The 24,632-nt window shown below is 47.5% G+C and overlaps 1 long non-coding RNA gene across 3 annotated transcripts in view; it reads left to right on the top strand.

The window, feature by feature from the left end:
- The window catches only part of LOC134150540 (uncharacterized), a 113,787-nt gene that overhangs the window by 81,193 nt on the left and 7,962 nt on the right, over positions 1 to 24,632 (top strand). For 2 of the 3 annotated variants that reach the window (XR_009960670.1, XR_009960668.1), the window contains 5 exons: positions 10,638 to 10,785; positions 11,704 to 11,850; positions 13,317 to 13,504; positions 19,540 to 19,705; positions 23,171 to 23,346. This is a non-coding gene — a long non-coding RNA (uncharacterized LOC134150540). The remainder of the gene's footprint in view (positions 1 to 10,637; positions 10,786 to 11,703; positions 11,851 to 13,316; positions 13,505 to 19,539; positions 19,706 to 23,170; positions 23,347 to 24,632) is intronic. The other variant, XR_009960669.1, reaches the window with a different exon arrangement.

The following is a 24,632-nucleotide window of genomic DNA, read 5'->3' as shown; positions in this document are numbered from 1 at the left end:
TGCATACCTATGGATTACAAATAGATCTTATTAACTGCTCAGAACTGACACATCTATTTGAATAAAGGGGCTCATTTCTTTGCAGGCAGTAGAACAATCTTCCTGTTATGCTAATAAATATAGGCATTTGCATAAATGTAATCAGATGCTCAGCCTTACTGCATATCTAGCCCTACATAATGGGCTTGGCTCTTGGGTGCTTGAGAAATCTCCTCCTATGACTGAGGCTGCAAGGGCGCGATAGGAAGTAGTTGCCAAATGTTTGAAATGGACAGGAACTGGAAAAAAGTAGGTGAGAGACTGTCCTTCCAGAAATCGATCTCAGCCTCTATAGAATAACATATTATAGATGCATTGTACTTATAGATTATAGATTATAAATTATAGATTGTACATTGTATGTATTACACATTGTGTTATAGATAAGCAGAAACCAGCACGGTTTTGAAGGGAATTCTCTTAGTTTTGTCAGGAAGAGCTCCTGTTGTGCTAGCTTTTCTTTTTGATGAATAATGTACCATGGCATATTACAGGTTTGTGCATGGGTAAAATATGCAAATGTGGCACCCCCAAATACACATGGCATCTGGTACTGGGGCCAGCTGTTGCTGTATGTGCAGGAGAAAACAGGAGGGGAAAGTTCCAGTCTTTGCATAACCGTTTGTGGCGTGATGATAAATAGCTGCTTTCCCTTCAATTTGAGCTAGATAAGGAAACAAACAAAACACCTTCTGAAAATCGGAGGAGGGAAGCCACTTAGGTGCTGGAGGGACGTGTCATGGCCCTGTAACCTAATCTGCATAATACGAAGGGAGTCTGCATTTTGGAGAGTCTGGCAGCAGGTCAGACTGAAGCAGGGCTTTTTCTTCGGGAGCACCAAGGTAGAGAGGACCTGCAGCCTCCCTTCTTAAGCTGCTTTATTGCTGTCAGTGCTAGAAGGATGTAGCTTCCTTCTTAGCAGTGACAGTATTAATGGCAACTGTGTATATCCCTGCTTATCGCTGCTGTGTGCTGCTGCTTTGCTCAGATTTCACTGTATGCTTTACCCTTCAACAGCACTGAATTGGCTTTTGGAGGACAGAAAAGTGCTGCCTTCCTTTTTTTAACACAAGTGCAAATGCTCAGCAGATGCTGGCTTCCCTGTGTGAAGCCTCACTTAGACTGGAAACTAGGATACATTGCACTTTAATAAGGGGAAGCTCTCATTTAGCTTGGGATGCATATAGTTGGCAGGTGAAGTCAAGGTATACTTTCGAGACAAAAGCAGATGCACCCTTCATGCAGACTGAACCATAAGCCATGTCTCCCCCCCATCCTTTAGCTTCAGATCCCATCTGGGCTTCTGGCTGGAAGTGTTACTAATGGCTCCTTTCCTTCTGCTCTTCCCTCCCTTGCTTGCCGTACAGGGGTTAGGAACACGGGCCTGTGAGTGCAAGGGCTTATGCAAAGTGTATGCAGTTCTTCAGGCAACAAAGTCTGAGAACCATTATTTATTCATTTGAATAACACTTTTTATACATTTCTACATGCTTTTAATGCAAAACATCTCTATAGGTTCACTGGAGCACTAGCTAGGGACTCATACATTTTCAAATCACCTATACTCAACCACTGTTTATAAAACTGCCTTCTAAGTTAAAAAAAAAAAAAAAAAAAAAAAGGAGAGAAAAAGAAAAAAGGAAATCTGATTCTTCACTTCCTTTTACCTGTCATTATGCAAGCACTTGAGCTGGTATTTCCAGTTTGCTCTTGTAGGGTTGCACACAAAGCCTGAGCTACTGCAATTGATCACGTCTCTGTAGGAGATGTAGGAGGCTGTTGATCTCTCTTAATATTTTCTCACTCTCATTACAAAATAAGGAAGCTCCCAGGAGTCTGCTAAGTTTGTGCATGTAACATTAACACCGGAAAGCCTAACTGGGGTTGGGCACACCAGGCCAGCAAGTACTGAGGCAGTGCTGCAGCCAAGGGGTGGGCAGCTCCCTCGCTGCATGAGCCTGGTGGCATGGTGCAGCCTGCCTTTACACGCCAGCGGTTGTAGTAGCTAGGATGGAGATAGCTGCTTAGCATGAACGTGTGCTGCACTGACTGCCCTGAGCAACCACCAGGGACTGAGCTCTCCTGGAGGCAGAGTGCTGCTTGCAGGAACTGGGCACCAAGAGGTGCTGATCAGAGTACTACTACGGGAGTATAAACAACCAGAGTAAATTACCCTTCTCTCCAGCACTGGGGAACTACTTCTCTGTTATTTTCTCTTTCTAGGCTCATTGCTGATCCCAGCAAATATTTCCGTTTACCTCCTCAAAAGTAACATGCCTACTTTCCATGGCTACTTTTTTCTCTTTCATTTAAGACACTGGGAGATTTTCTAATTAATACATTTCTTTCCACCTTGGTACCTTTCCTTGGTACTATAAATTTTCCATTTTTATTAAATTCCCACCTTTATGCCCCTGGGGACAGCTTAGCCAAGATGCTCTGGCTGCCTTGCTTATCTAGGGAGCTGTTTTCTCCACATCTTTCTCCAACCTCTTAGATGCCACAAACTTCCTTCAGTATTTGCTTGTCTGATGCCATTTAAAAATAGCTCACAGAAAAGAATTAGACTGTGCCGGTTGCTGCTAGAAACTCTCTGGCATCCAAATGAGCCGCCAGTGCTCCTTCGAGGCATTGGCTGCCACCCATGCTCGTGCGTCTCTGAAGGTGCCCCTGCCCGCCTGATGGATTGCTTCGGCTCGCAGCTCCGTAAACGGAGTCGTCTGCCTGCCGGTCCCGCGGCGGGGCGCGAGAGCCAGCCTGCCAACAGCCGCCCTCCGGATGCTGGAAAATAGCTTAACAAAACTCAGTGCAAGGCCTGGCGGACGGGGAAGGTGGTTTCCCGCTTCTGCAGAGCCTCTACGTGCTGACCTGGCGCGCTCGGTTTCGCACCAAAGCGAGAGGCGTGCGTCCGAGCAGCCTGCCAGGATCTCCAGTGCGCGGCACGGAGCACAAGGCAGGCAGGCTCTCAAGTGCAGCCTGTGTCTCCTGGGTTGATAGGAGGTGACAGACTCATTTCTGGGCAGTCTTTTATATCCGTTAGGAGTGCCCTTGTGCCGTGGTGTGTCTCCGTAGTGGGCGAGCAGAAGGAGGAGCAGCGTTGGTGGTACGTGCGGCCTTTTAGCCCTCCCTCTGGTCTGTGAGCGCAGGACCTGCCGCTGAGTCGCCCGAGCTGCGCCTTAGCGGGGTGCAGGTCTTGGGGGCTTTTGGACTGCCTGCACTTGCTACCACACCGGGGGCTGCAAGAAGGCCCCTGGTAGCCCGGCTTGCCCAGTCTGCTGAGGCTCGTCCCAGGTACAGAGACTCCTGCTGATTAGAGGCACCATTAAAACCTGCTGCTGCTTTCATTATTCGCCAGCTCCGCTTTGCCATCCGGCTGGTACGGAAATGTTTGCTATCTGCAGGTGTGCCTGCGGCTCTGTCCTTGTAAGCTGCTGCTGGGCAGGTCAGGCCGTGCTGCTGGCTCCGCTCTCTCCCCAGGACAACACCTGCTTTCTCTGGCTCCGTGGAGGTCTATGGCATACGGCCGTGCCTAACACTGAAGATGTCAAGTAGATTTATTTATCAGCTCTGCTCCGTGTTGTTTCTTGTGTTCCGGGGGACTTGTGGGAATTTTTTACAAAAGAATTTGAGAGGTTGCTTTCTCAGCCAATGTGTTTTCCTGCTGCACACAACCTCTCAGTTTAACTTTCCCCCAGATGCAGCTTTTCTTCTTTTTGCAAATTCAAGTGAAGACTGATGTAGTCACTGGCCACATGTCTGATTTATGTCCTAGATCTCAAAGCACTTTATGAATGAGATGAGTAGCTCTTTTCCAGTTTCACAGTTAGGCACAGAGTAACAACACGGTTCATCCCTCTTTCCCTCCCTCCCCCCTAACAAATCCTGGTATTCAGTGTTCCCATTAAAGCTCCTTCTAGGATAGCTGGAGCAAACCAGGAATGGGTGCTGTAAAAGGAACTGCTTTGAAGCACCGCAGGAGACCTTTTACCTCCCAAATATAAATTCCCCCTTTCTTTAGCATCCTAAAAGCAAGAATAGTTCAGACTAAGAAGTATCCTTGCACCCTAGCCATAAGCCCTTGTTTGAAACTGTCCACAAATCTCAACTTAGAAGTGATGACAGCCTAGAGACTTTTTATTTGGTTGGAAGCTTTTATTCTTCTGCTAAGTAGCAGCTGTGTGTGTGGTGGTAGCGGTGAGGGAGGCAGAGATTCCTATTCAGTACATTATTACCATGGGGGAAAAAACCCACAGAAAAAAAAATCACTCAGAAGAAAAGAATCCCCTGATATGCCGGGAAGGCTCCTTGCCCCGAGCAGACTCGGGCTTTCTGAGCTGCTGGCCTGCAGGGGCAGCTCCCCACGCAGGAGCCCGTGTGTTGCTGGAGAGATACCAAGGAGGCGGCGCTTTGGCCAGTGGGTAAATAGCGCTGTCAGCTCCCCAATCCCCCATCCGTCTCCCTTGCTAAATAGATTGCCATAGAAATAAATCAGAGGAAGGGAAATTCTCTGAGAAAGAAAAAGGAGGATTTAATGTACTTGAACTATTGCAGAATAATAGTGCAAAAGCAGTGCTGCGTGGAAGGGTTGCTAGAGGAAAGTCTGGAGCAATCTGCTCTTTAAAGGCTGTCAGTTGCTTCCGTACCTCATGGGTAGCGCAGAGAGCTCTGCCAGGCTCGTGGGCGAGAAATGCTGCTTTTGCAAACAAGAGGGTGATACGAACCCCAGCTGAGACTGCCAGCGTGTGTCACGGGCGCAGGAGGAGGGGGAACCTGCTCCAAAGCCCTCCCATCAGGAAGGCTGTGTGCTGGGTCTCAAGTCCCTGTAAACCCACTTTAGGGCCACTAAGGGGCTTTGGAGGTGACCCTTTGACTACCTATCGTACTGTGTCTGGTGCATATTTTGGCCTCATTTCCGCCAGAGTTGGCTCTCCAGCAGCTGCTCTGAAGCCACCGTGGCTACTGGTAACATCAACACCTTTCAGAAGAGAACCCAAGCATAAAGGAGGACTTGAATTTCTGGGCCCTTGGGATCTGCACTCCCTCCAACAAACTGGCTTGTCTCAAAATTGAGTGGCTTCAAAATCTGTTCTTAAAAGTGTCTTCCCTGTAAACATGCTGCTGAAAACACCACCAGCTAGTGACACTTTGTCTATTGTGGTTTGTTGGCTGGATTTTGGATCTTAAAAGCATTTAGTTCCCCATCATTCCCCACCACAACAGCTCTTCATGTAGCAGTTACAGGTCAAACAGTAAGTACAGCATTAATGTATGTGAAATAAAAACAGTCCTGGTCCCTGTGTCCCTACAGAGTTCATTTAATACCCACCCTGATGGAGAGGTAATTTATCCTAGAAACGATGACTTAAAGTTTGGCCATTTGGTAAGGTTCCAAGAGGCATACAGTACATTTGGCTTGGAATTAATGCAGGAAAGGACTTTCAGACATTTTAACAGGGGCAGAACACTTGGAGGAACTGGAAAGTATTCTTGAGAACATTCAATGTCGCCTTAAATTAGACCATAAAAAGTAAGTGCTTTATAAAAGCAATTTTGCGCAGTAGGGTCTGCGTTGTCAGAGCTTCTTAGTGATTTAGAGGTTTCCCTTCCTTATGACTCCTGAAAAAATATAAGAAATGGGAGTCTGGCTGCTGTGAAAAATACCCTCGTCTTTAAATTTGGAGGAAAAGCTATATATATAAATGTGATAAATATCTATAAACCAGAGCCTATAAAACTGGGAGTCTGACAGCAGAGGTGCTGTCTGTGAAGCACCATCCTGTAAAGAGCAAACCCGGATTTTAACCCTTTTGTTTTCACATAAAGCTGACTAGAACCTGTGCTATAGCTCTTACATTCCTACTTGGTTTGTGGTACTTGTTCTGGAGGATTGCACTGAATGTGACGAACAAGAAGGGAAAGCCCGAAAATGCACAGAAGTGGTTCATTTGACACAATATTACTTTTCTCTTTCTCATTACATCATTTGAGCCACCCTCAAAGCTGCCACTTCATTGTTACAAGCGTTTTCTGAATATTTCTGAAAAACAGCCTTGGCAGAGTAGATCATTTCACTGAGGTTAAGAGGGAAAGATGAAAAAGAGGGAGACCCAGACCAAGGCAGTGAAGAGACCACCCCTGGACAGCCAGGGAGATACAGAGTTGGATCTTCCAGAAAGACACCCCACCAGTGCAGCTACTGATCCAGAGCCTCAGCAAGTCCTGGACTGCCATGCTCTGCAACCCTTTCCTGAAGAAGGGCACCTGGGAATCTTTTGCATTCCTCAAGGCTGGGAGTGACAGAGGAATGAAAGTTGTTGGCACTGTCTTAGTCAAATGCTGATCACACTACAGCTACATTCCAGAAGGTAATGTCTAGATCCAATTAAAACTTCTTGGGGCGTAATATGAGCAAAGGCATTCTTGATCTCCTCTCCAGAGAAGCCTACAAGTTAAGAAAAAAAAAATAGCCCGGAAATGAAGTTTTCCAGAACGCACGGTTCACTTGCCCTGATCACCAAGTGCTGATGTGCGGACAAAAGCACATGCCACATGTGAAGCTGCAATTCCATGAATCACTTCCGAGCTTGACTTTTGTGGGAGCAGCTGAGATCAGCAGGGGTTGTGCTCTGGCACTGATGGATGAGCTGATAGGCAAAGCAACCTGCTCCTGTTTAGGGACTCTGGCCGTGGTAAGGAACAGGCACCGGTGCTCCTCGGCTGCTCAGTACAAGCAGAAACAAAACAGGGCAGCTAAGTGGTTCGGATGGAAGTGCATAAAACCCGGTGAAGTGACTGGCATCCGACTGCAATAGTTTTTGCACCATAAACTGCACACAGCTGTGGATGCTTGTGGATGGAACGGACAGGCTCCTATATGTCTGCTCTCCAAGACTGAAAAGAGCAGCAGATTTGTCTCCTATGAGGCATGTTTTGTGTCAGAATATCAGGACACTAAAGGGTATCTGTGTGTTGGTGCTCACCTCTGAAGAAGTGCAGCTTTATTACCACTTTGTGCTCACTGTTGAGTCAGGAGAAGGAAGGGAAGGACTATGGTCATATGGCCATACTTTTTTTCTTTTTTAAGTGCAATGGGCATTACACGTTGTCTATATGTGTGTTTTCTGTGTGGTCTTCACGGTGTATTATGCTCCAGGTTTGAGTTGAGAGGCACATGTGAAAGACATCTCTGCGAGTGCCTTTTCCTTCATTAGCCCTTAGCTCTCCCCTTTCACACAGAGGTCAGACAGAAGAAATCTAATCCTCTTTGGACTCCTTTCACGCAGGAGGTGGAAGAGCAGGGAAAAGAAAGCCTCATTTCTCACTCATTTTAATAATCTAGGAGCTGTAATAAGTATACATGCACAGCCTACAGTAAAATCCCGTAAGTACCTTTTCCATTGGAAATTAGGCTTAAAGCACAGCTCTAGACTTTCGTGATTCTTCTGTTACCATTTACCTGTCTCTGTGAATCAGATTGAATTCCCTGGAGCAGATTTTTGTATTTTTTACAGCACTGCATACATTTTTCCTTGATAAATGAACAGATGACGCTGCAGATGTATACTGAATGTAGAGGATCTTACCATCTCTGGTCTTTCCTCGTCTGTCTTCTTACCAGATCTCCAGGTTCTCTCTCCCTGCCTTTCTCCAGTGCTTTAGCTGTTCCAACCCACAGCACCTTCAGTCATGCTTGTTGGCTGGTTTGATCAGACGTGCGCACCAAAACCAATCAAAACATTTTCCTGACAAGCAGAGAAATTATGTCTGTAACAACTTTATCCATCAATAATATATTCAAACAAGTCACAAGGACACTTCAGGCATAAAACACCGTGAAGAATCTCTGACAGCAGGAAATAACAGGCTTTTCTAAATCAATCCTCTGGGAGAAAACTCTGTCGCGTAGGACTTTCCAGCTGGTCGGTTCCTGGATGACTCCATCACTGTTTGGCGCTGCGGGGGTGCTGATCTCCAGCCTGAGGTGTGCTCCACCGCAGCCAGCCTCTGGCCATGCCTGGCTCACTTCTGCACCCCGACTATTCAGGCTGGTATTTCTGAGCCTCCTTCGCTTCCTGCTCTGTTCTGCCCTTGGCCCTGTCTAGAGTCAAGGGAAAACAACAGGACCAGCTTACTTTGTTATGTGGCCCCAAATTTTTATTCAGAACACTTTGTTTCTCTGCAAAAAGAATCAGTGTCCATCACACAGGGACCTTTGCTCACACTTTGACGTGGAACGGAACAGTTTGTCACCCCTCATGACAGGGCTTTATTCAAATATTTGTATTACTGCAGCCTGTAACTTGTCGCACCGGATCGAGTCACAGGGCCGCGCCAAGCACCCTCCGTGGTCGGCTTCTCTCTCCCACTGCCCTTTACGCAGTTTTCTCATTCCTTTTCTCAGGTTCTCTGCGGTTTAGTCTGTTCCTAGCCATCACCACTAATCTGCTCTTGACCGCTCTTGGTTCAGCCTGTATTAGCCCCGGGGCCACCGGGGGAAGGGAAAGGGAAGGGAAGAGAGGAGGAGGAGGAGATGCAAAAGCCTTGACCGGAGATCTTCCCGCTGCTCTGCAGCTGGCTGTGGCAGTAACACCTGTACGGAGCGAGGCGGCTGCAGCCTCGCGGCTGCGCCGGGCGCCACGGCTGCGTGGTTGCCTTCTCCTCCCTGCAGCCATCAGGCTTCCTCCGGCAACGAAGGTTTGGGGCATAAAGTCTTCGAGGAGAGGTAGGGCTTATTTCAGCGAAGTGCCTGATCCGCTGGCCTGGTCTCTGCCTGGCGTCTCACTTTGCTATCACAACACAGAGAAAAGCGACCAGAAGCCGCAGGACCGTGCAGCCAGCACCAGCTCCCTTGCTGCTCCCGGGACGCCAGCACGAGTGTCCATGGGAGGACGCTGAGGCTGAGCTCTCCAGCGGCTCCAGGCAGTTGGGAAAACAATGTGGAGAGGAATTAGCACGGGGCAGCGAGGCGCTGGCCTTTCCCAGGGGCGCAAAGAAAAGCCCTTTCAGAGCCGTTTAGTTTCCTCTGTCAGGGGACGGCCTGGGTGACCCAGGGGACAAGAGACCCACTCAGTCCTAGTGTATACCGCCTTGCTCTGGGTCAGTTTACGGTTTCTAAACTTTTCTGAAAATGTGCACGCAGACAAAAAGAAAGAAAAAAAGATCAGCCTGGTAAATGGCATTCCCTTCCCGTCAAGTGCTTAATGGGGAAGGAGAAGACACAAGCACAGCTCCAGGAGCCTTATGCTAATCTCCACTGACACATCAGGATCACAACAAGCAGAGGAGGAGCTCTTAAACACAGCAGCCAAGAGCAAAGGAGAACGGAGTGCTTTTTATATCTCTAGGACTTTTGTCATCTCTATCAGGGTAGTTCTTAATTGTTACAGTCGTAGCTGCGCCTTATAGCTCGGTCGCTGAATCAGCATCTTTTCTGACTCATAATCCGTCAGTCCTGGCTGTGGTCTGCACATGGGCTGTGTTGCAGCGCAGCTTTCCTAGCGCAGTCTGGAAGGGCATGTTCACACTTTACGTGCCTGTGGTTCGGGACACAGGTTACCAGGTGCTTTGCAAACACAGTTTGTGGTGGTTAAATATGTTTCCAAAGCGTTGGCTTGTTGCTCTTCTTCCCTCCTGTTCCTCTGCCAATAGAGTTGTAGTGTGGGTGATTCCCAAACCATGTCAGTCAAACCGGCTGAGTTAGCAAAGCCTGGGCAGTTAAATGATTTAAGTGCACCCAGAGAGCAAAAGCACCTTGGATACAGCCTTGCTGTCACTGTTCTTCAGGCTGCTCTGGGAAGTTAGTGTCAAAGGCACCTTGCATAAACTCTTGCACTTAGGGGAAAAAATCTCTGACAACACAAATCTTTGTGAGTGAGCATGACAGCAGGAGGCAGGGAAGACACTGCAGCCCAAGCTGCAACCTCACACCTCTGGGTTAGGAAAAGCCTCTGCCCAGGAGCAATTTCATGGCTTTTTTTAACCATATTTTGCTGGAGTCCACATAAATAGAGCAAAATAATTCTGCCCTGCGCTCCTGAAGGTTATGAGAGGAGAATAAAATGATAGCAGTTGTCCTGTCTAGCCAGTGTGTCCCAGGGAAAATGACGCCGGCAGACCGCATCCGATCCTGCTGGCCGAGGGAGCGCGCGTGGGGAGCCGGCGGCTGTTCCACCTGCCGCAGAGTCACGCAACGGGCCCGTTACTTCGGCGAGGAGGTGAAGGGCAGGCTGAAACTTGCCAATCTGCATACAAAGCGTGGAGATCGTGAAAAAGTCAAATGAAAGGCGTAAATCAGGTGCCTCATGGTTTAATCATGAGGGCTGGCAGAGCTACGAGATCCCTTGCAGTGAATGGTAGCTGCCTCTGCGACGGCAGTGCCTGCAGGGATGTCTTTGCTGGAGGGATCGGGATGATTCCAAAACCCCAGGCAAATCTGCACAGGGTTTTCCCTTTTCTTTCTTCTACTAGCATTCGTGAACATCTTAAATTAGAATCTGTGCTGCTTTCCGTTTCGGGGCTGAGTCCAAGGGCAGTGTGAGCAATGTGTGTTTTGTGCCAGCTTTGCAATGCCTCGATTGCAAAAGTTGCTCTCTTCGCAGCTTCCCGGATCTCTACTTCCAGAGCTTTTCACTGGAGGGGAGCAAGATAATCCTCTGCGTAAGCCATGCCTCTCTGTCTTGACCTTTCAGCCAAGTGAAGGACACAGATCCAGAGATGCAGACACCATTTCACTGCACACGCACACAGGTCCGTGGTGGGGGAAGGGGCGTGTAATTTTGTAACCTCCAGTTTTAAAACATGATGAAGTCTTGCTGTTTTAAAACCTCTTGGTCACTAAATTAAAAGAAGTCACACTCTATAGTAAAAGGATCACCTTTCCCATTTTTTATTTAATTGAATATGGGTTTTTTTTTGTTCAAAACACTGCATTCCTCCCTATTGCGGACCTGGACTTAATTGAAATTTCACAGTCTGAATTGTTTCCATTTTAATTTTGATCTGACCTTGATATTCTTGGGATGTCATGTCTCAGCCACAGTTCAAATCGGTGCTGTGAGCAGCACCTACAGAGATGCCTTCCTTCTCCACACAGGAACATCTCTGGCCACCTGCATCGCAGTTTGAATTCCTTCTTTTGTTTATTTTTTAATGCTGAGCAGGATCTAAGCTGGCCCCTTATATTATAACCATCTCCCTTGCAGTCATCTGTGGGGTCTGCAGAGGTTGAGATGGAAAATAAACAGCTGGAGGAGCTGCTATCCGAAGGTCACATCCCTGCCGCGTGTTCAAAACCAGTGGCGATGGGTGGCCGGCAAGCATCCTGGTTGCTGGGCCAACAAGAGGCACTGGCGGTTGTTTTGCAGATGGTGTCCGAACCTCCTTCAAACAAGTCCTGCTCAGATGTGGCTCCTAAAATACAGCGTGAGCCTCCGGAGCTGCCATGCCCTGGCACACTTAGCAGCCGGGTACGCTTCAGCGGCATTCTCATGCTCAAGCACCGAGTGATAAACATGCTGGATAAGGTCCGCCTTCCTCATCCGAGCCTCATAAAACAACTCAGAATGAGACCTATTTAACGCATGATGTCCTGTAGTGCGAGGTATATTTAAGAGCTATCTGTGAATAATTCCCATCCTTAATCTCTGTTATGCTGCTTGGCTTTAGGGAGACCAGCCAGCCCGGTGCCACGGCTACTGAGGAACTAGACGTCACGGTACAGCCGAGGAGGGACTTCAATGCGTGGCATTCCCTGAATCCCGGTCAGACGCCACTGACATCGGAGCAAGGACAAGAGGAGAGGCTGAAGCGTCGGTCTGTACTACCCGTGGGGCGGCCGTCCCCGTCCCCGCGGCCCGCGGGGAGACTCCCCTGTCTCCTGCAAACGCCTGTTTGCAGCGAAGCGGCAGCAGAGGACTCCACCCTGGGGAGAGCGCAGTTTTAAGCCAAGGAGGAGCTTTTCCGTACAGCTGACCTTTTAGCAAATCTTTTATCTATATTATTTATTATCATATTATTTAATGCAAAAGGCCACTTCGGCTCCGGGCTGTAGCAATTAGTGCTAATAGATGATTACACAGCAGAGGCAGTACATAAAGGCGGTGTTCATTATTCGCAGACACATGCACCGCTGAGATTTATCTGCTGTCTGCCAACCTGCTGCCGCTGACGAACAGCCACCGCCAGCCCGGTGCTGCTGCTCAGCGCCTCGCACGCAGTCATCTGCGCACTCAGCTCTTTCGAGATTCGGCTGTGCCTTTTGCCTGTTGCTGCACAGGCACGCGTGCACAGAGCAGTAGGAAGCCTTCACGCGGGCAGGGGAGGATTCCAGATAGCGTTTATTTATTGCATGTGATGACTAGGGCTACCGAGATGCGGCGAGCCTTGCTGCTCCCACCGCTCTGCTCTGCTCTGCCCGGCAGCCCTCTGCCCCTTTTCCCTCTCTGGAACTGCGTCTCGGCTCTGTCCTTGCCTGGAGGAAGGGAAATGGGCGTCTCAGTTCCCAAAGCCTCCCCGCGTGCCTGGCGCCCTCGTGTCCCCGCGCGCCCTTCTGCGCTTGCCCGCGGATGCTGTCAGTGCCCGCGGAGCTAAGGGCAGAGGCAGCGCCCGAGCCGGGGGCTGGGGCGGCCGGAGGGAGGCGATTACAGCACCCACGCTGCAGCCCAGCAGTTGCCAAGGGCAATTCCGAGTATCTCTCTCCAGTGACTATATTAAGCCTCCTAAATTAGGTGTAGTAAATTAAGTAGCGTCCTCTGTGTCAGGCTGCCTGGCTTTGCGCGGGAAGCGGTGCTCTCGATAGAGATGAACCTGGAGTAAAGAGGCGGCCGCGGCAGCAGCGCTGCCTTTGGAGCGCGTCCCCGCAGACCCAGCGCGGCTGGCCGGGCCTCACTTGAAGCGTTCACTGTAATGGCTGCAGCAGAAAGGCTCTTTTCCAGCTCTGTTTGGGCCTGCTTGGTGGTCTCCACCCAGGGAGAAATCCCTGCCTGGGAACCCTAAGCACCGGGTAAAACAAATGCAGTACTACAGATCCTGCCCGGAGTAACGTGGCTCCCTGCAGCGAGGCAGCTTCCGCCTGCTCGCAGGATAAAACACATCTCTCTCCTGGTGATAGTCATCAGTCAGACATTCCTTGGCAACAATTAAGCGCCATAAAGAAACGAGCCAAACCAAATTGTAAGCGGAAGGTTGTTTACTGGATTGGGTAACTCCAGAAGTGCTGAGTGAGGACTTCTCTGATGAATTCACTAGGGCTCTGACTTCCTTTCATTCTCTCTTTTCAGACAAACCTCTTCGTTTTGGGGTCCAGCCTGATCTGAAATGCTTCTTCGCATTGTGCATTGCTGGAGATCACAGATTCGCTTACTGTGGTTTTGAATAGGACAGAGAAAACACCTTGCTGGACTTGACCTAGTGCCAAGGATCTGGACTTGACTGCATTCATCTCTCCTTGGAACCTAAAACAGCTGGAGTAAGATTCCCAGTCTGCCTGCTTTTGTGCCTAACTTAAACCTTTTTGCTTTTGGAGTCTTTCCCTGTCTCGTGTGGTTCAGAGAGCACCAGCAGGAGCAGACGATGCGTTGTGCCAGTTCAGCCAGGTTCAGACTCTAAGGAGAATACTGCTTGTTTTAACCAAATCTCTGTCCAGTATTACTCCCCTCTTATCACATGCTTTGGTAACTGTCAGGATACCCCTAGTTCCTATGCCTGCCTTGTCAAAAACCCACACTCCAGCACATGCCTGCGCTGGAAACGCAGTGTCCTCTCCCTAAAGAGGAGAGATAAGCAAGTGCATTTCATCTTTGCAGCCATTCAGATGGGGCTGAGTGAGGACATAGAGGCAATGTCTACCCTGGCTTTCTGAAGATAATGTGGTTTCTTTCTTTTAGGAAGTCATCTGGGAATTACACAGATCATTTAATTTTCTCTTTCTTGATCTTTTTGTCCAAGATCTGCTCTCCTCTTCCCTCTCGCACATATAGCCCTCTACAGAGGAAACATAATAGAAACGAGTCCAAGAAAAAGCAGAATATTAAGTGACTCAGGAATCCTCGGGGGTATATCTCTGCTTTAACTGCACAGTCATTGCCAGAAAAAAATGTAAATCATTTATTCTCTCCCTTCCTCTCAATGTCTTTCTATTTAAAAATGTAATTAGATCTGCATGTTCCTTGTTTTTAATTTTACTTTTAATTAGGTATCTGGAACTACATTGTTAAGGTCATTCGATGTCAGTTTCTGGATGAAAATAACTCCATTCTATCCAGAGTATCACCATACTTTATTCTATTTTAGCTCAGGGAAATGAAAAAGCATTTGAAGACATTTAATACGATTTTTCCTTCAAATGGTGTTTTCCATCTAGACTAAAACAGTTCGTATTATTTATAGAGAGTTTGATAACAGACCAAAATTACAATCCTCAGAATTTCCTGAGTAGGAAAAGAAAGAAAGACACCAAAGTTGAGCAATGCATTTTATTTGCTAATTTACTTATTTGCTGTGCAATAGGACCTTACATCTCCAAATCAGACCTGGGAGTGCATGGTATGAAGAGCTGCATAAACGTACCGGGAAAAGACACGCTGTTCCTAGCTCCATAAAGAGAGCTAAATTAGAACAAACTACAGCCATTATAGGTATATCCAAAGATATTTCTGTAAAGATTGCCTTGCAGGCTTCTTGCTTGTTTATGTAGGAGTGTTGATATGGCAGAGACCGCAAAAGTTATTGGCAGAAGGGTGCGTTGAAGTCAACTGAATCTGTAAGGATATTGGACCCTAGTAAGCTGTTACTCCAAAGAGCCAAAGGAAGACAAGCTGTTGCAGTGTTTTGCAGATGTCAGGCCAGAGGCAGCTTTGAAGCAGGAGTGAAGGAGTCTCTTTCTTCTCTCTTTTCTTTTGTGGCCACAGTGATGTGGACTAAGCTGGGATGCTGCACTGGAGTCCGTCCCTCTGGCTCTGTGAGCAGAGGCAAGCAGAGGAGACAGCGAGTACAGATGGTGGCCAACGAAGCTCCACCATCTTCTCATCACGCTTTGCTCCAGTTCCTAGATGCCTTGCCCGACTCCAGTCCCAGCCTTATCGCGGTCTCCACCGGCGCTCTCCAAAACAAATAACACCCAGCTCGGAGCAGGCCTGTCTGCTGTCTGAGACGCTCTGTGATTCAGCGGGCCCCGACCTCCAAGTTCTGCGCTGCACTTAATTTGTTTTATGCTCCCTAGTGGAGTTCAAGCCAGGTCAGTAGCTACACCCAGAATTAAATGCGACACACTTCATGTCGCCACGGGGACTTCTAATTCTTTATGAAATACCACTCCGTGCAGGGCCCCTCTGGAAGGGGCACACACGCAGCTTCCTGACCATCTGGCCACTGCTCTCTGCAGCTCTTGAATAATAAATATAATCTGCACACTTATTTTATAAATTGCAGACACACATGGCCAGGTATATAGCTGCAGCTCCCTGCAGGCCGGACGGAGAAGATGTGTAGTGGAGGCGACGCCGGTGGCTCCGGACCTTCGAACACCATTGTCTCATAACCAACAAGGCCAGAGCTACAAGAGTGCTGCACTGGGCATCTGTAAACCATGCACCAGTACATCCCTATTACTATTGAAGACAGTAAAATATAGGATAGCAGCAACCTTCCCCCATGACTGTTGAAGACCTCTGGATCAAAAGCATTACAGAAATGCTAGATGTCTCTACATTCCCTCTCAGTTTGCACGGTGATCTAGGATACAAAGCTACTCTGTTCCCTAAAAAGCACGATTGTGATACAGCAGCAACAGGGGGGAAACTGCCCAGGCTCTTTTTGCTTTATGAAGTATAAGCACTTAGCAAAATACAGTACTTGCGCCTGAGGACTTTGGTTGGAAAGTGCAACCGTCTTTAAGGAGACACAAACTCCATCACTACTGCAAGCAAATAGTGCAGGGAACTTTGCCTACACCTTGCACTCTCTGGAAAACCAGTGTTTCAGTACATTAATCTGTTAAAACAGTGCCAGCTGAAGGGCATTTAACGCCAAGTGCATCGAGAAGGGTAAAAGGTAATCACATTTAAATTAATTACATTGATTAATAAAACCTGTAGACCTGCCAGAGCTGTGCTGCATCTGTGGGCAGGAGACCTGCCCTTGCTAATCTCGTTGCAGCCCGTCACTTCACGAGTCCCCATGCTCAGCTGAGCTGCCCGTTAGGCAGCTGGCATGTCTAGCCTATTAAGTGGAGAAGTATTCTGCTCTGTGGGATGAGAGCTGCTCCACCTGCTTGTCTGGAGGAGTTTGCTCTCTGAAGCACGTCCCTGATTGGCAGGGAGATAGGTGGCACTTGGTAACTATTCATTTAATGAGCTGATTCTGGTATCGCCCAAGCAAGGTGGAGTTTACATCACTCATCTTGTGAAAACCCAAAAAACCTGAGGTGATTAGGGCCTCGATTCAGTAAGCTACTTAAACACAGGCCTGGCTTCAAGACTTCTCAAGAAACTGCTTTAAAACAAGGGAGGAGGGGAAGGAGCTGTAAATGAACTGTGTTGTGCTGCACACTTATGGATCTTCATGCTGCTTTCTGCTGCTGGCAATGGGGTAATGTCTTTTTTTGATGTAAAATGAAACAAACAAAATTTTCAGAGAAATTGATTTATGCTGTTAGCTGGGAAAGTCCTGACAGAGTTTGTTTAGATGACCCAACTGTCTGGCCTGCAAATGGTGTATTTTGCTTCCTCTGTTCTCTAGTGCATGAGGTAGAAAAGCTGGTCATGTACTGGTAGACCTTAAGACCAAAACAAATCCATTAATAACTTATTTTTTCAGTCTTGTACGATACAGATCCTATGACTGGTGTCACTTGTCTGTGTAGCTTTAAGTTGGGGGTGACTTTCATGTTGGGTAACCACAGGACTAAGGTCTACAGGACCAACCTGTGCTCTGCAGAGACCAAATTTTCATCTTAGTAGCTCCAGCTTCATTATTTTGGTCCATTGCTCTCTGTTTGTTGCAATTGGCATGCAGATGTGGCTCGTCTATCCCTCTCCTTGTCCTGCTGGGCATCTGCCTTGTGCTAATTTTCCCAGCAAGCTGTCTCAAGCTTATACCTCTTAATGTTTCCCTCTGCATGACCTCACTGTTGCTTCAAATCTCTCTCTCTCTCTCTTTTTTTTTTTTTTTTTTCCTCCCCTCTGATGCTGGTTCTATGCAAAGCCCTTCCTTAATCCTTGGAGCTTTCACAGCCTCGTGAGTCTTCTGATTTTTATCTGTATGTTATCAAATCAAGGTACATCCTCTGCCTCCCTTCCCTTCCCCCCCCCCCTCCTTAATCTTCTCTCTTTACGGACACACATAAAACTCCTCTAACAGCTCAGAAAGAGGGGTCTAGGAGTTGCTGTAACAGTTGTAGTAGGCATTATAGAAAGAAGAAGCAGAGGTTCTATGTTGGAGTCCAGTGACTGCTTGTCTGTGGGGGCTTCTTGTTCAGGTGGTGGGTAAGTTGTGCAGCGGGAGATGCTGTCGCTAAGCTGGAGGAAAACGTGGGTGACTGCCCCCAAGCTGTGCTGGGCGCAGTGTGCGGGGAGCCCCCAGGAGCAAACCCTGGGCGCTGGGGAGAAGCAGTCTGCGTGGCATGCCGGGATCTCCCCAAATGGCTCGTGGCCCCATTGGGAGCAGCACTGCTCAGTGCAGCGCTCTGGCTAGCCCGTGGTCCTTCCTTCCTTAGTGGGCTTTGTGCATCCCACCTCCCTCAACATCTGTACTCTGAAGTTGCTGTAACGGCTCTTCAGCCATGCAGACCCCTGTACAGGAAGGGGAGAGGAGTGAAAGAAACTTATTACCCTGATCTCTTCTCATCCCAGTTACAAACTGGGGCCCTGCTTTAGGGGCAGGATCAGGTGTCATGCATTCCTAGTGAATGTGCTATTTTACTAAGTAAGGATAGGTGAGTGTGAAGTTAGAAGCACTTGCAGGGCTACTTTCCTTCTAGGAAAGATGAAATTCTCCTAACTGACACTTAAAGTACCTGATTGCTTTCTCTGCAGAATGACATACAGCTTTCAATCACAGTCAGGCAAAGAAAGTTTCTCCTTCCCCCGGTCATATCGCAGAAGCTGAATAGTTTGATGTGTCTTCTGTAACAAGTCCTTCTCCTTGCCTCCTCTTACTGCTCCAGTACTGAAGGCAAGTTTTGTTCCTTTCTGTGATTAAAAATAACTAGGAGCAGAGTTAAAACAGGAACCCTAAGCTTTCCCCGTAGTAATTCTGACTTCTGCAGAATGGTGGTGGAGCCAATGAGCACAACGTGGTGTGCAGTGCCTTCCCCCATTCTTGGAAAAGCTGAGGATAGCAGAGAGCCTTATCCTTGTGCTGTTAACTGCTCCTACTGTAGACTGCAGTAGCTAACCCACCTCCCAATTATACCCAAGTGATTCTCTCTCCCCCCCTTCTTCCTTGTTTGTATTAAGAGTGCTGATGATTTGATTTTGGGGGATGGGAACATAAATGACTCAAATTCAGGTCACTTGTGACTAAAGATCTGAGGTGAAGAGGAAGGCAAAGCCATGTGAAGCAAGAGACTTTATTCATACAAGGAACAGTTCTTCAAGAGCTGGGTACCTCCAGCTTCATAAATTTCTAGGTCAGCAGAGCACTGACACATGAAAGATGAAGCTCTCGTGTGATAACAGCAGTCATCAGAGACAGGTAAATGCTTCTGCAATTTCTATTCATCTGTTACCATAAGCTAAACTGAACATAGCTCTTTTCTGTCTATGTTCCCCTAGTGTTAGGGAGCTTTGGAAGGAAGAGACTAAATCTTTTGATGCAAAAAGAGATTACAATCCTGCCACTGGAATTTTTAGCTCAACTTTTATTCTGGAACAAGATTGTAACATACAAAGGCAAAATATACAGCTCCATGAGGCAACCGCTGCTTTGCGTTGTAAGCTGTGCCTGGGAATCATTAGTGCACATGACAGAGTGCTTCAGGATCCCAAGTCCTCCTTCCAAGCTCTTCCCCACCCCCTCCTGCTATAAGGAATTCATTCTATGCTGCTTCTTGTGTTACAGATCTACCTTTATTTCCTTGTATTTCTTAAGCTCTGAGTAGTCCCTCCCTGCTGTGCCTTTGCTTTACCATCCAAATGTATTGCAAGCAATTGAGAACTCAGCAAAGCTTCCCTGGAGAAAGGAATGGTGACTGGAAGGTCTGCAAGGTGTTACCAAGTAATAAGTGTGCCAGCTTGCTTCTGCAACACAGGCAGAGGCTGCAGAGAATTGCAGCCAAGTCCTACAGAAGGATACAGATGAAGGAGACTACATCAGCTGAAGTGCATCTGGAGCCTGGGTGCCCTGGGAAATCAAAGTGTGTGTGTGGGGGGAAGCAAAACTCTTCCTCCTCCTTTGCTATTGCAATGCTCTTCTGAGCAAGAGGCCTTCAGTGAGAGAGAGCTTTAGCCTGAATCTTCTGATCCTGGAAACTATGCTGCATGTGTTCTTCTCTTCTCTTCCTAGAATTGCACTGAGCTGAAGGATCTCTGTCAACATGGCTTACCTCCTCATCACATCCACGTTGACTTTCCTGCAATCAAATATTTGCACAACAACAATTACTCTCTGTGACTAAATGCCTCACTCACAATGATGCTGACACTTCATTTCTCTCCATGCATGAATGAAGGTGCTTATCCTCAGCATTTTTGCTTGGGAAAAACAGGGTGCTGTAGAAACTAGCATCATCCTCCAAGTCTTGGGTCTTTAAGATTGCTAAATGATTGTGTCTGCACATATAAGATGATTCGGTAGTTTCTTTTCATCATCCTTTTTGGTTGATTTTGTCTCCAACAGCAAATGCTTTTGGAACAGGGAATGATTAGCAACTCCTGGAATGCACAAAAGTTTTTGGGACTTCAGCAGAAAATCAGCTACTCTTCCCTACCATTACTCCAAAAGAGTTTCAATTTAATGATGTTTTAAAATAGCGATGAGTAGCTGGAATAATACAGGGTAGCTACAAAACTGCTTCTATCATCAAGTTGCAGTACTATATTATATAGAATGTCACAGGTAAATCATAACTTTCTTGTGAGGACAGAAACATCAAAATGACCAGTGTCAAATGTATTTTAAATACTAACTGTAGCATCTGTACGAACACCTCTTTCCTATTTGTATTAGGGATGGTTCTGGACTTAGGACTCAAAAACAAGGCTTCAGTAATTGAGCATGGAGCATGACCACTTTGTAATAGAAGCGATAAACAGCTGGAAGGAGTTACAAAGGGAAGTAGATGTCTGTCTGACACATCCAGATCCCCTTTTTAATAGAGAAAGGGGATGAGAGGAGGTTGGAGGACAAACTAGCCCTGCCTTTCTGTTGCAACACACTCTAGAGCCATCTGTGCAGAGATGCAAGGTGCCCCCAGCTTGCCTGCAGCAAGGTCCCTTGAGCAGACTGTGACTGTTCCTTACTTGCCCACAACTGTCCCTGAGGAGCAAGGGAAAGAGTGATAGTTTTTGAGGCCCAGGTCTTGGTTTCCCACCAGCTGACCTTTCACAGGTTGCCCTGCAGTGTAGGTCTGCCTCCCTGCTCAACAGCATACATCTTAAAGCCACAGAACAGGATCTTCTCAGTGATGGAAAATCAATCATTAGCATCTGTTGCTCCTCAATGGGCACAAGATGGGATGTGTCTTCTGCTTCCCAGTTTGCATTCTTATTGCCCCAGGTTGGTAGAGCCATAAGGACTGTGCTGTGCGTCCCTGGAGGGCAGCTGGGGCTAATGGTGTGACTGCGAGAGGAGGCTGCTTTGCTGCCTTCTGAGCAGCTGCTCGGGCTGGAAACAGCAGATATCGGCAAAAGGAGCAAACTCAGGTTCCTTCATGCTTCCTCTTGTCTTCCATAGCACAAGGGCAAGGAAGAAAGACCCAAGACTGTCATGCCTATCTAGGTGGCTATTATGAATTTTTATCTACCTATTTATATCATGACTTTATTTTACTTTTTCATATATTGCTTGGGGTTCTGATTTATCTGCTGAATCTTAGCTGCAAAGGGAATTGGCAAGGGCCTTATTTAGCTAACGTCCCTCATTTATAATTTATACACCCAGCTCTGTGACAAATTGAATTTGTATAACACAGTAAACAAAAGGGCTCCTAACTCTAGTTTCCTGTAATGGAATAACGTTTTTGGAAACACACATTAAGTGGAACAGACAAACCTGGGGAAAGGGCTCAGCTTCCCAGCTGTAATTCACATAGGGTCCAACCTGGTTATTTTGCAATAAAGCTAATAGGAATTTGCACCTGGTGTAATTATGCCTAATGATATTAGCTCTTTCCCAAGCCCTATGCAGCCTTCTGGAAGTAAAGGGGGGAAAAGCTACATGGTGACAAACTGTCAGGAGAGTCGTTGTTATTCCAAGCTTCACTGAGTGGAACTGTGCTGGAAGGGAGTAGTGGATCTTTGCTGAAAACCAGCTCCTGTGTTTATGACTATCCCTGTCAGCTGGGCTGTTTGTCACCAGGGATGGATATTTAACACAGCAGCGATGTCCTGAAGACAAGGTGTTAGCCGTTGGCCCAAGGACTTTGAGCAAATATACAGTTGTCTTGGCAATATTTACTGTAGATGCAGCTCAGCCTGGACTGCAGCAAGAGGCAACTGGGGATTGGGCAAATTCACTCCCACAGGAAGATAAACCTGTGATCACTTTCCTGGAAAAAAGGCCATTAGAGGAAATCCCTAGTGGGCCTGCTTTTTTTTTTTTTCCCCCCCTTCTCCACTAACTGAAAAATTGCTATGAAGCTGAACTAGATGCTGCTGTCTCTGTAAGAAACCAGGTCCTTATTAGCACAGCTGAAGTGTTTTGGGTGCCAGTGGCGAAGATCAAAGCTTTCCCTGAACTTATCTGCAGGGCGTGAGCAGCTGCGTGTTTCCGAAATGGGCTTGTTTGCTGCCTGACAGCTATCGCGGCGAGACGCCTGGCCCCGACCCACCCAAACGCGTGCGCTAGTGGAAGTGCTGCTGCAAGGAGCCTGGTTGCTTCAGGCTCTGCTGGGCGCCTCGGGGGTGATTTAGGTCCGGATGTGCCCAGGGACGTGAGGGCATGCTTAGAGCTGGCAGAGGTGAAGGGCAAGGGGGCTGCAGCATCCCTCTGCGAGAGGCGCGGTGCCTCTCCCCTCCTCCTCTGCTCAGCCTTGCAGGCTCCCTCTGCTCGTTACTGCTGCCCTCTCCCTCAGGAGCAGGCTGAGCCTCGCTCCCTTTCCCGGGAGACAAGGGGAGCAGCTCAAGTGGCTTCCTGATTTAGCACCTGCAAGCCCAGGGCAGGGCCAGCCCAAGGCGGAGCAGTTCTACCTGTCGCTGCCCCTGCTGCTGCTTTTGACGGTGCTGGCAACTGTGACCCTAGAAAGAGTTTTTCTCTTTTTTTTTTCTTTTCTTTTTTTTTCCCTGTCTGCCCCTCATTCCTGTCAAAAACCAACTTCTTCAGTCACTAACCGGAGCTGTTCATGCCCTCTGCACGTAGCCTGCACGGGGGAGAGAGGAGCTTGTCACTTCTTCGCATCCGCGTGCCGAAGCTGGGGAGACAAAGTCTAAAATTAGAGTGCATCGCAGACAGCAGCATCTGAGTAAATTCATTTAATGTCACTCCAGCAATGGCCCCTAGGGAGGCTGCAAATATACCTGGAAGCAACTGATAATAAATAACATATGAAGGTAGAAACAAAAATAAGCCTAAGATTCTTCTCGGTTTGTGCCCGGCAGCAGCTTTCTCCCGAGACGGTCGCAGCTGCAGGTTTCTGGTGCTTGGGGCCAGGGCACAGCTCGAGCTCTTGAAATGGAATTTGAAGAAACCAAAATGCTTATGTTGCCTGTAAGTGGAAAGGGAATAATTTTGATGGCCCATTTTTGTATCAGATGAGCAGGGCACCACAAATGACACTACTTATCCTGAATTTCATCTCTCCTGTTTTTTTTCCCCTCCATCTAAGGTATTGATTTCAAACCAAACGGAGGAGGGTTTGGGCAAATCTCCAGCCTTCAGAATGGAGAAGAGACACTTCTGCCTTTCCAAACCTCTGGAAAACAAAATTTTTCATCTGGAATTCTCACTTGAATATCTCACATACAGTTTTGCCTTCCAGATGGTTGGGGCCAGCGGGACGTGTGTTTTGACCTGGCATAGCAGTCCCTGTCTGCCTGGGCTCGTGTCTCACCCTGCGAACATGGTAGCAAAGTTGCTGTGGAGGATGCCACCACGGCCTCCTTGGAAGAGTTTGGCCTCCTGACGATCCGACAGTGTTCCAGGCGGAGCAAGCAAGTACTTAAAGTTGCTTGGTTACGTTTCCTTTTGAGGATCTTCTTTTATGTACTCTGAAACTATGTCTAGCTGTATAATCATTACCAGTCATTCAGCCCTGTTGCTCATTTCGAATGATATTTATTGAATTGCTAGGGTACATGTAAAACCAGCAGGAGACCCTGGAACTGTGGGGGAGCTGGGAAGAGGAAATTAAAATATATGTAGAAATAAATCTCCTCTTTGCAACATTTCTCATTCTGCTTAGGTTTAAGGCAGCAATTGGATATGCTTATGTCCATCTTCTGCCTGGGCAGGGCAACTACAGAGTGCCAGCATTCAGGCTCCAAGGGGGTTATCTCTTTATGGTCAGTCTCTCCTGAGCCAAAAACAGGGTTTGAAACCAGAGCCTTTGCTACTAAATTAATTCTATGTGCCTACTTTCTCCTGAATGAGATGCCTTGGCTGAACCTCAGGCCAGATTCAAAAACTTTGCCTGGATAAGCCTCCATCAGCAGAAAAATCTCTCGTTCCTCTGCAAAAGGTTGCAAACACGATAATCAGTCATCCTGGAAGAGTGACTGATGTGCCATCCTTGATCTGTAAATACACCAAGGATTTGTCGTGCCCATGCATTTCAGAGGACATTTCCTGGATAGCAGATAGCCAAAGTTTTGAGCGGTACAATCTAGAGAAAACAACAAGAAGAAAGTATATTTGAGAAGAACAATTCACCACATTAGTAAGTATAGGCCAATAAGTAACAAAGAAAGGCAAACCACAAAAGTCTTTCAGGGATTTTTTTAATGTACTTCACTGATTTACTGTTGCTGTAAAACAATATAAAAAAATCTTCAGCAGCAGCCAGTGCAAGAAGGACAGACTGAGTTTGCCAGCCAACCTGTTAGTAAGATGTAGATATTTCTCTCCAGATTTGGAGTTTTCTTGGACCAAGAGGTCTGATTATTTAAACCCCCAATGCCAGCTTCTTCCTCCAGCTGCAGGCAGACAGTGGCGGTTCATTAGGCTCTGGAATGACACCCAGGCTCCTATCTAGTCTCAGACAAACTGCACAGGCTTTGTTGTACTCTGATGCCTCGACTTGTCTGTGCAGTTTACAAAACAAGAACAACTCGATGTTTAAATACAAGAGAGATTGCCAGTAAAACCAGTCCTAATCTCAAGCCAGCCAGAAAGTTTACAGGAATTGCAAGGGAAGGAGAGTGCCTGACAGCTTGGAAATCGCTTTTGTGTTAGAAAACAGCCACTCCCCGTTGCATTATTTACCACTTCTCACCATCTCATAA

This window comes from Rhea pennata, chromosome 24 (genome assembly GCF_028389875.1).
Source record: "Rhea pennata isolate bPtePen1 chromosome 24, bPtePen1.pri, whole genome shotgun sequence".
In the NCBI taxonomy this organism is placed as follows: domain Eukaryota; kingdom Metazoa; phylum Chordata; class Aves; order Rheiformes; family Rheidae; genus Rhea; species Rhea pennata.
This window is presented reverse-complemented; position numbering and strand designations above follow the sequence as displayed.